Source organism: Mus pahari, chromosome 3 (genome assembly GCF_900095145.1).
Source record: "Mus pahari chromosome 3, PAHARI_EIJ_v1.1, whole genome shotgun sequence".
In the NCBI taxonomy this organism is placed as follows: Eukaryota; Metazoa; Chordata; class Mammalia; order Rodentia; family Muridae; genus Mus; species Mus pahari.
Window position 1 is genome coordinate 112,358,214 of NC_034592.1, and position 10,065 is coordinate 112,368,278.

Sequence of the window (10,065 nt, forward strand, 5' to 3'; positions counted from 1 at the left end):
GCTGGCCTCGAACTCAGAAATCCGCCTGCCTCTGCCTCCTGAGTGCTGGGATTAAAGGCGGGCGCCCCACACCCGGCGTGGAGGTATTTTCTTTATTGAGGTTCCTCCCTTTCAGTTGACTTTAGCTTGTGTCAAGTTGACGTGAAACTAGCCAGCACAGATACAGATCGTCGTTTCCCACAATGTGCGCAGGACTCCTGGGTGCTGCATGTGCTTGCAGAGGTCTTACAAGTGACTTTTTAGGACGCCAGTGTACACTGGCATTGTGTCCTCCTCCAGGACGAAGAGCACGGCAGAAGCTTGGTTGTGGATGCTTCCTTGGCCTCCTCAGTCGCAGGGACTAGGCTGTGGCTACGTAACCCATCACAGGGCTACACCTTTAGGTCTCTGGCCTGGATTTGAAATGGAGCTAGCCCTGGGAAGAAAGATATTTCCTTGTCACTATGACTAACTCCAGTGAGGATTAACATAAAACAAATCCCTTTGTCATGGGCTGTGGTTCATCCTGATCTTCCCAGCCAGCAGACACCAGAAGAGGGGGGTGGAGATGGGGAGGACAAGGAGGAAGAGGAGGAGGAGGAGGAGGAGGAGGAGGAGGAGGAGGAGGTGGTGGTGGTGGTGGTGGTGGTGGTGGTGAGGCAGTTGTGGAGAACTAGTCTTGAAAGAAATTACCCTCTAGGGGAAGAAGTAAGAACAGGTACCTATTTGTTCAAGGAAAAAGGAACAAAAATAGAAATTAAAAAAAAAAAAGGAAAAAAGCAAAGACTAATAAGCTTGTCTACCTGCTGTAGGGCACGGCAGAGCCAGGATAGGGGGGATAAAGTAGATGAAGTGGGGACAGGACTTCTCTACACAGAGCCTTCTGTTCTGACATGACATTTAGGAGCCACTGCAAAATTAAAACAGAGTAAAATTTGGAAGAATGTGGAGAACCCTAAAATCAAATGAAAAACAGAAATAAACAAATTAAAAGATAATCCCCTTTGACCTCCATCTTGTCACTTTATAGTTAAAGCAACCAAACTTCTATTACGAATGAAGCAATTAATTAAACAATTCACTTAATCTCTGTGATTTCCTTAAGTGATTGGCGCCATGGCTACTTTGAGGAGACCTGGGATGGGTTGAGGTGATTTAAAAGTGCTCTAGGCCTCCGTGAGAGAAGATGCGCCTAATCTGGCAGAGACTTGATGCCTCAGGGTTGGGGAGATACCCTGGTGGGGGGCTCTCAGAAGAGAAGGATATGGGGGAGGGTTTCTGTGTGGGGGCAGCAGGAGAGGGGCAGCATTTGGCATGTAAATAAATAAATAACAACAAAAAAACCAAAAAACAAAGATCCCCAACAATTGAAGCCAGGTTTCCCCACCAGGTTGATGTTAGAACTCAGCTCTGAGATCTTATTGTATATTCAGCTCTGGGGCAGGCACAGAGAGAGTTAAGTGTCCCCAGGTTCCAGGAGTCTAGAAGTTCAGTGACAAACATCATAAGGTCACACATAAGGAGAGAAGAATGACTCCTTTTATTACCCATAAACATTTAAGTGCCATAAGGAGATTTTATGCATTTTGAGTGTTCTTTGTGGATTGGCTTCCTAGAAGATAAGAAAACTGAGCTAATCCCTGTGGGCTGGATTCAGGCAGGGAAAAGGATGATGGGAAACAAAGAGAAGAACTCACTAAGGGCAGAGGGCTCCTGGGCAGGGATGAAGAGTAGACAGTCCATGCAATGGAGGAGCTCTGGTGACCTCTTAGAGTCCTCAGTCCCATAGGAGGAAGTTGTCCTCAAGGGCTGGGGTAAAGGTATTGAATGTCTGATCCCAAATCTCCGTCCTTTGGTAGCTACATCTTGGTAATGGGAGTTTTGCCTTGCTCCTTTCCAACGACTGGCTCAGCAATTGCCGAGGAAAAGGCAGACAGACAGGCGACATTCTGTATGTAGAGTTGACAACGTCTCTTTGCATAAGGGAGATCCGCTCTGCTTGCACCTATGGTTGTTTGCACTCTCCCCCACCCCTGAGTCTGTGAGGAGATGCTGAAGTAGGAGTTGGGCCACGCCCTGTTTGCAAAGCAGGAAATGGAGGCTCCATCCTGCTGTGATTTTCTATAGCCAACCTGTGTGCAACCGCGGGGGGGGGGGGGGGCCAGGAGGCAACACTTCACCTTCAAATTCCCACCAGTTGTGCTGGAGCTTGGTAGAGAGAATTTTGGTTTCTCTGAAAAACACAGACATATAAGAATTTTAATCCCAGGTGTGGGATATGCGGCTGCTTCAGATTGTCCACAGCAGTTGACTATAATTTGCCTCCTGCTCTAAGAAGGGGCATGGCAATGTAACCAGACGGCAACACTGGCTCTAGCCAGCCGGGAACATACTAGGAAAATCTAAATGTAGATAATTCCTATCGGACCATGGATTCATTGTATCATACATCTTAATCAACATCAGTAACGAGGTAAGCCTGAAAAGGCCTTGAGGTAGAAACAAAGGAAACATCTGGCCTTCAAGTGACCTCCCTTCCCTTAAAAAATAATATATATACATATATACATGCATTAAATATAACATTTATATTATATTATATTATATAATATATATCTCCAAGAGGATGAGTCAATATCTCCCACTTTTGTTCTTCTCATTCCTGTCTGTTCCCTACACTCTGGGTCCTTCCCCAGCATTCACACCAAGGTCTTGGTAGCAGCTCCAGTCGTGGGGCTTGGGGCTGTAGCTTGGTAGCCATGCTTCATCTGAACCATACCTTTTCTCTTCCTTCCCCAGCCATTGTCAGAACCAGCCTCGAGGGCCTAAAGAAGGAGGTGGTTTCTCCCATGACCCCACTCAGACTGTGGTTTTTACATCCTGTGCTGGTGGTGTTTGTCCTTACCCCATCCAGAGCTTTCCAGATGTGGTAGGCAACTTTTGTTTTCTCCTAGACACAGCTCTGATAATATTTGTATAATATTTGAGGAATGGATATTTTCCTTTAAGTCAATATTTTAAAAACTTTTTTAACCTCCACCCACACAAAGAAATACACTTTATATTATCAACAGTTTGCATACACACATACACCACACACACACACACACACACACACACACACACACACACCACACCCCTTACCACAATTTTCAGGAAAGAATACTCACAATGTTGAATGTGCTCTGGTGTTTTCTTTCATTTCTTTTTTTTTTTTTTTTTTTTTTTTTTTTTTACAAGGCTTCCTGTGTGGGTTTGGAGATGCAGCTCGGTGGTAGAGCACTTGACAGCAAACATGAAACGCTAGCACTGGCACCAAAAAGCACTTGTTGGGACCTTAAGGTAGAAAGCTCTGTCCTGAAGCGCAGGGACACTCGGGTCACTGTTAAACTGAGAAAGCTTTGCATCCAAACCTGACCAGATTAGGATTAAGCTATGATCAAATGAGGGCTCTGGCCAGTCTTGCTTTGCAGACTGTGAACTTGACCTTGTTGCAAGGAAGGAGCCGCTCCAGGGTTAACTGACAGTGGCGATGGCCTCATGGTCTGGATATGGGATCTGTTTTGCTTTTTGTATTTTTCCTCTTTGGTTCCTTGTATTTTTTTCCTTTCGTACTGTACCCACAAGGTCTGCAGCTCCCTATTTTTCTAGGGAGACCTAGAGGGATCCAGTGGGCCATGGAAGGACAAAGCAGGTCACTGTCCCAGGACCGCAGAAGTTGTCCGTGGTCAAGGAGTAGAGAGTTAACAGTGAGTTCATAGAGCTCAGGTATGCCTACAATACTGTGTTTAGACTTACTAGTCTAAGAAATTAAGAAAACAAACCTGGACTTTAGAGGCTAGGAGGGGGCGGCATATACAAAGTGGCTCTTAGGCCATAAGCAGTTGCCCTTTCTCCTGCCTAGCTTAGCCTCACCTTGAGCAAGATGTGAGAGGAATGCAGGGGTGGGGGAGGATATTCCCGTCTTCCATCCCAATATAGCAACATTCCAGCTATAAAACCTTTTAGTCAGTCAAAAATAAGTTCATAAAACATAATTGATATATAAATCATGAAATTACATTGCAAAGTGTTGTCATGATTCTGTTTGTGTGCTGATAACACTACCTACACATTTTTTACAGGGAAAGAAGTAGCAGACATGGGGGGGGCGGCTACTTTCTAGCCATGCCGATAGGGGGCACTCCACCTCCATGAGGAAAGCTGATAAGACCGATCTAACCAAGATATGGCCAAGGCTAACTTACCAGGGTCTTTGTTCTTTTATCAAATACTTTCTAGGATAGCAGTGTTCAGTCTGTCAAAGGGACAGCATTGGGCTGGAGAGGTAACTCAGCCCTGACTGCTCTTACAGCGGACCTGAAGTCAGTTCCCGGCACCTACTCCATAGCTAACAGTTCTCTGTAACTCCAGTTCCAGGGGAACCTGACACCCTCTTCTGGACTCCTCGGACACAGTATACATATGGTACACAGACATACATGCAGGCAAACCCACACATTTTAAAAAGATCTCAAGGGTGGGAGGACGAGGGGGAGGGAATTTAAACTTTTTGAGTCAGGGTCCAGGATGGTCTTGAACTATGAAGCCTGGGATAACCTTGAATTTCTGCTCTTCCTGTCTGCACCTCCCAAGTGCTAGGATTACAGGTCCACACCACTAAGCCCAGTTTATTCGATGTTGAAGATCAAACTTGAGGCTCTGAGCAAGCTAAGCAGGCACTCTACCGAGTGAACTACATCCCCAACCCGGGAATTCCATCTTTAGACTGAATTTGAGGGGTTGGTGAGACCGTTGTCCAGTTAGAGTACTTGCCTATTCCACTGGCATGAAGACCTGGGTTCAGTAACAGGACACACATGCACATACAAGCACACATACTCACACATGCATGCTCGACAACTCTGTAAATGAAAACAAAAACAAAAGCGTAACTATTTACCTAGTGCTGCTTCTATTTTCTTTTTCTTTTTCTTTTTTTTTTTTTTTTTTTTTTTTTTTTTTTTTTTTTTTTTTTTTTTTTTTGTAGAGTAATTATAACCCATCTGTAGTAGATTGTGTGCCTCAGAATTCGAGCGTTGAGTCTGACTCCAAATGTGGTAGCATCAGGAGGCAGGCCTCTGAGTGGTGATCAGATAATAGGGTGAAACCTTCATGGGTCAATGCTCTCATAAGAAACTCCCAGAGAACTCCCTTAGTCTTCTGCCATGAGAACAAGAAAGAGGATGGATTTCTGTAGGTCAAATGATGGACCTTCACTAGACATCATCAATAGGCATTCTGATCTGGAACTTCCCAGCCTCCTCTGGGCAATACATTTCTGTTGCTTAGAGTCCACGGGTCTATGGCTCTATGGCTTACTGTCTTAGCAGCCTGCATAGATTAAGACACTAATGTGCTCATTGTTTGCCAAATATAGGAAGTGAGGATGACCCATGCTCCGGTGTGCATACGGCTTTCACTTCAGTGAGGGAGACAGGGATGACCTTGACCGGTAGAATAGACAGGTCCTGAGCTGAGACTAGAGCTCTCTGGCCCAGGATTCTTCCAGCTGAGGAGGACCCTGTATCTTCTGAGGCTTGAGTTCTCATCTGTAGAATTCAGGTAGCTTCATTGTTGCACAAGATGGGTACAAGGCAGGAACCAGAGGGTAGGCTGTGAAGCAGATAAGGCTTCTGAGGAAGTATTTTTTTCCTAGTTTTATGAATGGTGGTGCCCGGTAAATAATTATGGGAAACCCCCCCCCAAGAAATAAAAAACAAAAACCTAAGCTTGCCTTTTGCTAAAAGCTGTGTACAGCTGCGCAGAAGGGAGTGGTGGGAAGGATGAGCCAGGCTGGGTACAGTCGATTTTTCCTCCCTGTGAAGCAATGGAAAGTAAAGCTGGCCTGGATGGAAGGCGCAGTTGTGGAAAGCCAGCCCTGGCTAGACAAAGCCTTCTGGATTCTGTCCCATGGGCCACGGTAGAAAATAATGGCTTAATTGTGCGGGCTGGTTCCAGTGGAGTGTAGAGCCGGGGGGGGGGGGGGGGCAGAGCTGAAGATGTCATTAGATGAGCGGTTAGACCCACGGAGCAGACAGTGCAGTAAGGACTGGAGATACCAGAGTCTAGTCCCGGTGCCTGGTTTCGTCTTCTCACACCTCTCCATCTGCTTTCTCCTCCTGCTCGCCTCCTCCTCCATCCCCACAGCCCACACCAGGCCCTCATCCCTCTACCACTTAAGTCAGTGTGTTGATGGCACTTAGCAAATGCTTAGGATGATCCAAATGTTGCCAGCAGCAGGAACTCTGGCGGGCTGCCTTTGAGTGGGTCATGAGCAGAGGAGAGGCAAGCCCACTCTTCTCTTTAGTGAGAAAGGCGGCTCGGAGTCTAGCTCACAGGAAGCCCCGGCCCTTGGCAGCGCCTGCCGTCAGGTGATGTGGAGCTGCTTTGGTGAGAAGAGCCGCTGACACCTCTGGGCTAGCTGAGGGCTGCTGCTTCCTCCGCTCGCTCTCAGGCTGAGGAAAACAGGTCATCCTGCACCCTGCCAGACACGCAGGGACTGACCGGTGCCTCTGGGGACCCAGCGGTAGAAAAGTATGGAATGGCTGCAGGCACTAAGGAAGTAAAAGTGGTGATTCAGTCTGGTGGAGCTGAGTTGGCTCTGGCCACCCTGGGGCCTTCTGCCTTCTAATGTATACCTTCCTTGGTACCTCATATCTTCCTGACTTATCCTGAGCTCGTGAAGCCACCAATCCCTCGATGCCTGTGCTCTGACTACAGCTCTCTAAATGCATGGGAGAAGAGAGCTGACCAAGTCAGACCCAGGGCTTGGCTAGCTGACACCTCTGTTTTAGAGTTAAAGGTGCATAGGAGGGACAGACATAAGGATGAGGAGTGGGAGGTCTTCATCACTAGGTCACATGCCACACAATGGACTGATGATGATTGTGGCAATGGCACACGAGATGGCTATAAGCCATCACCTAGCATCCAAATAATCCAAGAACGAGGCAGGAGTGAGCGTGGAAAGAGGCAGTAACCTGGGTGAAATCTCAGGATGTAGACTGCCCAGATGTGGAGTTCAGAGACTCAAAGAGCAGTAGGCTCGAAGCCTAAGAACACCTACCTGGGAGGGATGCCGGACTGGTTATTCTCTCAGGGTGTGGCTCCTGAGACGGCTGCTATGCAGCCGGACTTTTGGCTACTTTGTGAGTTCTTTTTTCTTTCGCTCTTCTTCTCCCCTATTCTTCTACCCCAGTAACCCCCTAACACTAAGTAGGAGAGAAAAAAAAGGATAGAGGGGAAAGGGGGGTGACGTCATCGTTAAACTACTTCCTGCTGTTTAGGGGCTTCGAGTTCCTTGGGGCAAGTTTGATTTTTGCCTTCAGAATATCTCATTTCTTCTTGCTGTTGTTTCTTCTTTGTGCACGACTACTAAACAAACCACAAACAATCACCAAGCAGCCAATCAGCCCCTTCTTGTGGGGCTCTGGAATTTATACATCCTCTGAAAAGTCCCCAAAATTCCAAATGTCACGCATTTGCAGAAACTATGTGCAGCTGCAAAAACACATCTCTGCTAGAACATGAGGCAAATCACAGTCAGCTGCTGTGGACAGGCTGAAGCAGCCCCATGTCCCACACCTGGGATTAAAATGAAAACACATTCTTGTAATATTTGCGTTTTCTTAAAGAATCCAGAATTCTCACTTCACTGCTGCTCAGAGTCACTGAGACTTTTGGGGTAACTGCTGTGCTGCAGTTGTTGGAAGAGCTACATAGCTTGTATTCAAGTTGATGGGGAGGGAGGTACAGGTTTAGTGGAAACGGGCCTGGTGATTTCAGTGCACACAGATTAGGTGAGATTCTACAAGGAGACTGAGGAGAGACAATGAGGGCTGGCAAAGGGGGCTGCTGTAGACTCGGATAGGTGGAGAGCACACAGAAACCATTGGAGACTGTGTTAAAAAGGAGCCTCACTTGGGCTGTGTGGGTAAAATGCTTGCCTTACAAATGTGAAGACCTGAGTTCAATCCCCAGCACTGAGGATGGGGAGTCGGGGGGGGGGTGCATGATGGTGTGTACATCCAATCCCAGCGCAGGGAAAGCAGAGATATGATCAGCATCTCTGGGGCTCAGCTGGCTAGCCCGCTTCAGGGAATCCGTGAGTTTCAGGTCTGCGTGCGCGTGCGCGCGCGCGCACACACACACACACACACACACACACACACACACTCATACACACACTTGCATACTCACACAGGGAGTTCCTCATACAGGGAACTCCATACTTAGGAAGCCTTGCAAAAAGGCTGGAGTGTTTGGACATGGAAGTTGACATGGAGACCGAGAGGCAGGAAGCCAGTGGAGAGGCAGGAAGTCCAGTGGGTAGGGACTACTATCAGGGAACCTGTGGTACAAAGGAGTTGCAGTCAGAGCACAGGCCATTGAGAGATGTTTAGAGGTGACATAGACGACAGTGAGAGTGAGTAGTCCTGGCCTTTTTCTAGGAACAAAGAAGACAATAAGGGTGAGAACAGCTAAGAGACACCTCCACCCCACCCCCACCCCCTGGTGTTACCCACTTGCACTTCCTGTCACCCTTGGGCATCTCACCCTGGGCCATCCAGACACTTCACTGGTCAGCAGTTCTAATGGTGCCCTGGGATGGGGGAGGGCACCATTAGCTGGAGATGCAAATCTTGGAATTCACAACACTCTGCAGCTCCCTCATTCCCTCAGCCTGTGTCAAATCTGCTAACCCAGGGTCCCTTCGGCTCTGGTCTTCTTTCCTGCAGGCAGAGGAAGCCGGCAGGCAGCAGGATGGACCAAAGGCACTGAGGGTGTTCTTACTCAAGGCTGGGATCCTGAGCACCAGACACTACTTCTTTCTCCTTCTGCCTGTATCTCCCCTGTCCCTCCATCCCAGGTATGGGACATGGGGCTGCTTCAGACTGTCCACAGCAGCTGACTATGATTTGCCTCATGTTCTAGCAGAGATGTGTTTTTGCAGCTGCACATAGTTTCTGCAAACGTGTGACATTTGGAACTCCGGGGACTTTTCAGAGGATATATAAATGCCAGGGCACCATTAAAACTGCTGGTGTGTCTGGATGGCCTGGGGTGAGGTGCCCAAGGGTGACAGGAAATGAAAGGGGGTAACCACCAGGAGGCAAGGGCAAGAGCTGGCTTCATCCTGAGCTATTCATTGGTAGCAAGATTCCCGAGCCAGCCCGACTCCGTAACTACAGACTCAGAGTTGTTGGCAGCAAAACCTCGTCTCTTCAGAGTTTGGTTACCCACGCTGACCCCATAACAAGCGCCATGCCAACAGCAGGCTCTGTGGAGGTGGGGATGTCAACAAGCAAGGAGGTGAAGTCGAGGATGACCTCACTGGATAAGCAAACTATACACCCCACACGGCTGAGGGAAGGAGGCCCTCATCAGCTGGCCTGTGGGTGGCTCTCTGGGAGAAGACAGGCTAGGAAGAGGGTGGGCAGGGTGTGGGGAGGAAAAAAGAAAGCAACCTTGGTCTACAGAAGCAGGGGTACTGAAAAGAGGGGAGAGACAGGCTTGTTGAAAAAGGACAGGTCTAAGCTGGAAGGGGAAGGCACAGGGAAAGCTGCTTGGATGAGAATAATAATCAAAAGATTTCAATAAAACCGAGAGTTAGAAAGAGCCTGGCACTGGAAAGGGAGATGTGGGTGGCCGCATGTGATCAGAGAGACCTGAGAACACCCTTAGCTTGACCTAGGTGTTTTCTTGTGTGTGTTGGGTGGGTGTCTAAGTTGGCACACTATTATATAATGAAAACATTCACATAGCCTATGACCCACCTGGACCGATAGACATAGACAGAGAGACAGACAGATACACACACACTTTGTAGTAGACTATTATTATGAAGATAATCCAAGAAAATAATCAGGAAGACTGCACAGGAATAGTGGTAACAGAGCAAAGAACAAGTTACATAATTCCATGGTATGATTTCATTTGGTTAAAAAAAGAAAAACTGGGCCGGGCGTGGTGGCACACACCTTTAATCCCAGCACTTGGGAGGCAGAGGCAGGCAGATTTCTGAGTTTGAGGCCAGCCTGGTCT

General features: G+C 47.9%; 1 long non-coding RNA gene across 1 annotated transcript; it reads right to left on the reverse strand.

The window, feature by feature from the left end:
• Positions 1–1,496: 1,496 nt before the first annotated feature.
• LOC110317599 lies at positions 1,497–3,390 on the reverse strand. The gene is made up of 3 exons (XR_002380335.1): positions 3,146–3,390; positions 2,885–2,929; positions 1,497–2,212 (listed from the first exon to the last, which is right to left on the reverse strand). It is a non-coding gene; the product is annotated as an uncharacterized LOC110317599 (long non-coding RNA).
• Positions 3,391–10,065: the final 6,675 nt, after the last annotated feature.